This window comes from Suricata suricatta, chromosome 1 (genome assembly GCF_006229205.1).
Source record: "Suricata suricatta isolate VVHF042 chromosome 1, meerkat_22Aug2017_6uvM2_HiC, whole genome shotgun sequence".
Lineage (NCBI taxonomy): Eukaryota > Metazoa > Chordata > Mammalia > Carnivora > Herpestidae > Suricata > Suricata suricatta.
Genome location: NC_043700.1, coordinates 37,656,401 through 37,663,101, shown reverse-complemented (window position 1 = coordinate 37,663,101; position 6,701 = coordinate 37,656,401). Strand labels below are relative to the sequence as shown.

The 6,701-nt window shown below is 39.8% G+C and overlaps 1 protein-coding gene across 3 annotated transcripts in view; it reads right to left on the bottom strand.

Annotated features, from left to right (window-relative positions):
• CSGALNACT1 (chondroitin sulfate N-acetylgalactosaminyltransferase 1) overlaps nucleotides 1–6,701 on the bottom strand; it is a 252,405-nt gene that overhangs the window by 177,385 nt on the left and 68,319 nt on the right. For 2 of the 3 annotated variants that reach the window (XM_029936838.1, XM_029936843.1), the window contains exon 2: nucleotides 6,121–6,211. The gene's annotated coding sequence lies outside the window, so the exon portion shown is untranslated. Of the gene's footprint in view, nucleotides 1–6,120; nucleotides 6,212–6,545; nucleotides 6,595–6,701 lie in introns of those variants that run through there. The other variant, XM_029936833.1, reaches the window with a different exon arrangement.

The following is a 6,701-nucleotide window of genomic DNA, read 5'->3' as shown; positions in this document are numbered from 1 at the left end:
GAGGATGTGTCAAGTAGGAGATTGCTGCGGTGGAGGTCTAGGAGGTTTTTCCCTACTTTCTCCTCGAGGGTTTTGATGGTTTCCTGTCTCACATTCAAGTCCTTCAGCCATTTTGATCTTATTTTTGTGAAAATATACAACTCTTAATTAAAAGATTTAACTGTAAATATTAATACTTCTATTTACACCACATATTTTTAAAGGGCTTTAGAAAAAAATTTAAAGTGTCAACTTGGATTAGATGGTTTCCTAATAGTAGAGATGAATTTAGTGTTTTCTGGTGACTCTGATCATAGAATCATGTCTGTAATGTTAAAAACCTTTGGAGCACTCAGTTAAGCAACTGACTCTTGACTTCAGCTCAGGTCATAATCTCACAGTCATGGGATCAAGCCCCACATCAAACTCCACAGTGAGCCTGTTTGGAATTCTCTCACTTCTTCTCTCTCTCTACCCTTCTCCCCTGCTCATGTTCTCATTCTCTCTTTCTCTCTCAAAATAAATAAATAAAAACTTGTAAAAACAAAACTAAGTAACCGTTGAGCTAGAAGTTTCCAGAAGGTTATAATTCTTTCTCTTGCCCACCTTCACCTCTAATTTCCATCGCCCCCCCTTTCCCTCAAACCTTTACACATGGCCCCATCAGATTCTTGCCTTCCCTTCTCAACAAACATGTTCCCAGCCTGATGAGATTCAAGTTTCATTTTCTATTCTTCAAGAAAGATATTACACACTGGGTCAGACCTTCAAGTAAAAGAACTGCTTCCCAGGTGTCAGCCAAACATTTTGAAATTGTGCTCTTTCAAGCACCAGACTGTTATTTACAGTTTTAGAGTCTTGATTTTCCACATAAAAGGTCCATTAGCGTGATGGGGAAAAAAGGAAAAAGACTGAAGTAGCTGACTCCTTACGAATAATCAAATCAAAGCCTGGAGTCTGTCATGCCCTCTGCTCGTGACAAAACAAATATTTCTTCCCTTAATCATAAAAGTAATTTTTTAAGTGTCATACAAGTATTTCTGGATGAGCAATAAGATCCTATTATCTTTACTGAAGAAAAACAGGTGAGGATATGGGTAATTTTGAATCAGATTTTAACTTCAAATATTTGCAAAAATAATAAAGGAATAACAGGGTCTAAAAGTAAACCCCAAAGGTCTTATCAAGGTAAATCCAGTTTGTTTTTATTACAGAATAAATTTTAAATAAAAAGTCATTTAAAGATCTGACCAAATAAAAAGTAAAAACTTAAGGAAGGAAAAGTCCCCAAAGAAATTCCTTTCAAAAATTTTTTAATTTAATTTTTTATTTAATAGTTTATTGTCAAATTGGTTTCCATATAATACCCAGTGCTTCTCCCTACAAGTGCCCCCCATGATGACCATCACCCCCTTCCCTTCCTCCGCCTCCCCCTTCAGTCCATGGTTCTTTTTCAGTATTCAGTAGTCTCTCATGATTTGTGTCCCTCATTCTCCCCAGCTCTCCTTCCCCCTTCCTCTCCCTTAGGTCCCTTAGGTCTCTCCTGTTAGACCTATGAGTGCAAACATATGGTATCTGTCCTTCTCCGCCTGACTTATTTCACTTAGCATGACACCCTCGAGATCCATCCACTTTGCTACACATGGCCAGATTTCATTCTTCCTCATTGCCGTATAGTACTCCATTGTGTATATATACCATATCTTCTTGATCAAAATTAATTATCTATTTTAAAAGCAAGGTCTTTGACTTTTTGCTATTTTTAATTTTGGTAAAATATGTATAAAATTTGCCATTTCAATGATATTTAAGTGTACAGTTCAGAAGTATTTAATACATTCACATTTTTGTTCAACCAATCACCAGAAGTTTTCATCTTACAAAATTGAAACTCTGTACCAATTAGACAACACTATTTCTCCTCTCCTCCCTGGCAGCCACCATTCCTCTTCCTGTCTTTATGAATTTAAAGATTCCAGATACCTCTTATAAGTTGATTCATACAATATTTTGTCTTTTTTTTTTCTTTTAGTAACTGGTTTATTTCACTTCACGTCATGTCCTCACGGTTCACCCACGTTGTAGCACGCATCCAAACTTCTTTCCTTTTTAAGGTTGAATGCCTGTGTGCATTCCATTGTGTGCGTATACTACATCTTATTTATCCACCTATCTGTGAATGGGTACATGGGTTGCATCCAACCTTCTCTGACTTACTTTTTCAACAATTTAACAAGTAGGCACTGGTGCTGGAGTCAGAACACCTGGGTTCAAATCCCTCACCATCCAACCTTTCTGGTAGCACAGAAAATCCAAACAGTAAAACAAAAGATGGTGATAAAGGAAAGACAGGTGTACCATGACCCACTCAGCAAATTAAAATCCTGACGTTGGTAGGTTCTGATGAGGGTTTTCGATACCAGAAATTCATCCAAACATTTGTTTGTGAATATGAGTAAGAACAAACAATGTGCTAGATGCCAAAAATGCAGACTGGGCCTTCTGTGAGGACAATGGTGACCATGGGACAGACATCTAACTGATAAACAGTTGTAAACAGTGGAGAAAAGAAGGTGATAGAGACGCACAATGGCCCAAGCGCTCCCTCCCCAGAGCTGAGTCCTAGAGAAGGAAGGGAGTCAGATGGGCCCAGAGGAAGAAGGCACTGCATATAGGAGACGGCAGAACCAGACAGGGATTGTGAGAGGCTGAAGCACAGGCTTGGAAGAAAGAAACAAACTCAATGAAAAGGGAATCTCAATGAGCAGAGCCCCAAAAGAGAATAGAAAAGACAAAAAACAAGGTCTAATTAAGTGTCAATCAATAGAAAGAAATGAAAACCCACTAGAAGGCATGCATCACTGGGTCCCATTCTGGTGCCAATGTGAATCTCCCGGCCCTTGCTTGCCTGGAGTAACTTCGTCTGCTGAAAACAAATTGTGGCTCAGGAGTATAAATTAAAATTGTACCAGCAAAAGCTGACACTCATTAAAAGCTTACTGACTTTGGGTCACACTTCATTCCATGAAATAAAAACATTTTACAAGTTGAAAAGATTTCCAAAAATTCATAAAATACAAACTTCTCTGCTTAATTCTCTGGTTTTTCAAATATGAGCTATGTGCCAAATTACTATATTATAGTGTATATTAGTACTTACTTAAAATACCTGCTTCATTCCCAATAAAGACTGAATCAGCTACCATTTTATGTTATCTGGTAATCACGTGTCATGGGTTCCCAGAACTGCAAAAGACCTACAAGTTATTTGTCTACATAAAGAGAGTTTCTATTCCCCCAGACACTCCCCAAGGAACTAACTGACCACTAAAATGAGAACAAAAAGGCCTGTGCTCTGCTCAGAGAGGAGTCCAAGAGACCCTGTTGCAAACAGTAGCGACAACACAATGACATGTGCCAATGCAGAAGCAGGGGCAAGAGGGTAGGGAGCCAGAGGGGCTACCCTGGGGTCAAAGACATCCCTTTGTTAACTTTTCCATTTACTTACTCATCCTTCCACTCCCATCTTCAGGGCCTCATAGGAGCTCTTTGTGAGTGCTGGTGATGCCCGTACAGGAATGCCCTCTGTAGGAATTGCTGAAGGGTGAGAAAATTTCCTGGGGGGATGGCAAGGTCAAAAGTATTGCAGGCAGAGGAGTACCTGGGTGGCTCAGTATCCAACCCTTGGTTTCAGCTCAGGTCATGATCTCACAGTTCATGGGTTTGAGCCCCACTTTGGGCTCCATACTGAGAGTGCAGAGCCTGCTTGAGATTCTCTCTCCCTGCTCCTCCCCCACTTGGTCTCTCTGTCTCTCTCTAAATAAACAAAAATTGTTTTAAATATTGCAGGTAGAAAGAAGAGTGTGAAGACCAACACAGCTCCCAGCACTCACAGTGAGTGGGGGAGGGACAGGCAGGGGAGGGGCAGAAGGGGGAGGCGGAGAGCACTTTGAGACAGAGGCACACCTTCCATTGTCAGGAAGAGAGGAATTAGCATGTGCGGCAATGTGGACACACTTCTGAGCAGGAAGAGACAGGAAACATATCAACAGGGCAGAGAGTGGGGTGAAAACATGGTGGGCAACAACTGAGAAGGGGCAGTGGGACAACAGGCTCTTTGAAGGACGTGGTTTTGACATCAGGACATCCTTATTGCAAACTTCTTACAGCCTAATGCTATTAAATATCTGAATCAAATAGTCCACTGTCTTTGCTTGGACTCCATGGTCATCAGGCACTGATATGGCCTGTCTGCAGACCAGAGGGAGAACACAACCCAATCACTCTTCCCAAATTACATGTTTGTTTCTTGCATGTCTGGGGAAGGTCTACTGCCAAAGGACATTCAAGTCTCTGAGTCTATAGAGGCCTCAGTCCATAAGGAGCAGTTCCGGGAAGGCCGGCTTTCACCCTCAGCTCCCAGACAACGTCCACATCTCTGATCAAGGATCTAGAGCACTGTGACCACTACCAAAACCCTGCTCGGGCCACAGCTCTACCCTCTGGTCACACAAGCATTCTTCCTGTCTTGCTCCTCTCATAGCTTCCTATTAGAGCACAGACATCCTATAATTTCACATTTGCCCAAGCAGACCTGATTAGCTTTCCACTGCTTCTCAATTTTGTAAAGCTTATGTTGGCTCTTTCCTACTATTATCTCAGTTGTTTAATAATTAGGGTCTTCATGGTGTTCTACGGACACTGTTTTCTTCTACATCATCCAAATCATCCTCAAAAACATTAAACATCATGGGGCGCCTGAGTGGCTCAGTCAGTTAAGTGTCAACTCTTGAGAGATCAAGCCCTGTGTCAGGCTCTGCACTGAGAGTGGAGCTTGCCTGGGATTCTCTCCCTCCCTCTCTGTCTCTGCCTCTCCCCACCTGTGTGTGCACACGCACTCTCGCTCTCTCTCTCTCACTCAAAATACATAAAGTTAAAAAAAATTAAACATCACAAAACCAAAGATAAGAATAATTTCATGTATCTCTCATTGGCCCTGAATCACTTAGGCCTCTTAGCCACTTGACTTTGTATGCAGAAAAGAATTTGTGAAGAATTATTCTCTGATTATTTTTGTATTATTAACTTTTGCCCAAGCTTGTTTTTATTTTTCTATTGTTAGTAACTCAGATACAATCCCTTTTACAATCCACAAACTCTACTGTCTTAGAGCAAAGCAGCTCATTAATGTAAAATCAAATCAAATGTTTTGACTTCCATTCTTTCATTTTAATCAGTGTTACAAATCCTGAACAAAACCTCTACAGAAATTTGTTAAATGAACAGGAGAGGTGAGAGGAACTTCTTAAACATCTGTATATGCTGAGCATAGTTTACTATTTTTACCTTAAGGCTATTGAGCCATTTCTAAAGAAAACCACAAAAGGTTTGTATACAACTTCGGATTTCAAACTGTTGCATTTCAGCATAATGATGTCCCTGAGGTTCTTGCTTTTTTTTAATTTTAGTCTTGCCAAATGTAATAAAATATCTTATCACAGAGACACTCAAAATTACTGATTATAAGAGCAGAACTAAAACAACATTCTAGACCTTTATATTTGTCCCCAGACTAAAACCAACCATATAATCCATGGGGTACTAGTCTCCAAACTTCTAGGAACTATTCCCCTAAGCTGTTATAAGTTAGAGAGCAAGATCATTCTTCAATTTCCTAAACCATTTGGTCTAAATAAATATTCCATAGCATGGTCAAAATTACAGTGCTCATTTTATTACAGGCTAAATATTTGAGAAAGCTTAATACTCTGCCACAACTTCCAAAAAGACAACAATGTTCTTTTCAAGTGAATATTTTTTAAGAAGAATTATGTAGTTCTTCTAACTACATTATTGTTTTAAGTGATTTGCCACTGTGAGAGGAGATAAATTCTAAGGAAGTTGGTAACATTAAATGTAGATTACAGGCTTTACAAAGTAAACAGCAAGATTCAAGGCAACCAAATAACTGAATCACTTTGAAAAAGTATTCACATCTTAAAATTATAATTTGTTATTAATCAAACTATTGAAAGTAAAATGAAATTTAACACATTTCAAACACCTCCAGAATACCAAATACAACTCAGACCATACCAAAGTTCGTTTGTTAAGTAATTTATGATGAACCGACTCACTTACCTGTAAGTATAAGAAAAGGTTAAGATGAAACTACATCGTTCCTCCTCTGGGTAAAAATACCTTGTCTTCTTTCTTTGAAATGGAAGGCAATCTAAAACATAAAAAAATAAAATAAAAGTAAGAAGTAGTGAACCCTGTGATTTTCCATGTCTCAGCTGTAGGTGATATTACAAAATGGTAGAAATTTAAATCATTTAGGATGTAAAATACAATTCATCCCAATATGGCCCCAAAATGCAGATGGTTATTTTCCCCTCCCTATTTTAATGGGTAAAATACAAAATATTTAACACACACACACACACACACACACACACACACACACGCAAGGTTTAAAATAAATGGCGAAAGCTCTGTGGAAGCTTGTGTGAAAGCACAGGAGAGTCACATTGACTTGAGAAGGAACCTTCCCCCAAAACGCAAACCTCGCCAGCAAGAAACGTGCCCGCTGCTCACGCGCTGCTTGTGAACTCGCCGTTCAGCTTGGATGCTCTGTGCACACTGAAACCACTCAGGCTCCCAGGTTGGGGTCAGGAGTGACAGTGCTGCCCCCCTCTGCAAGGACCGCGTGCAGCGCCACC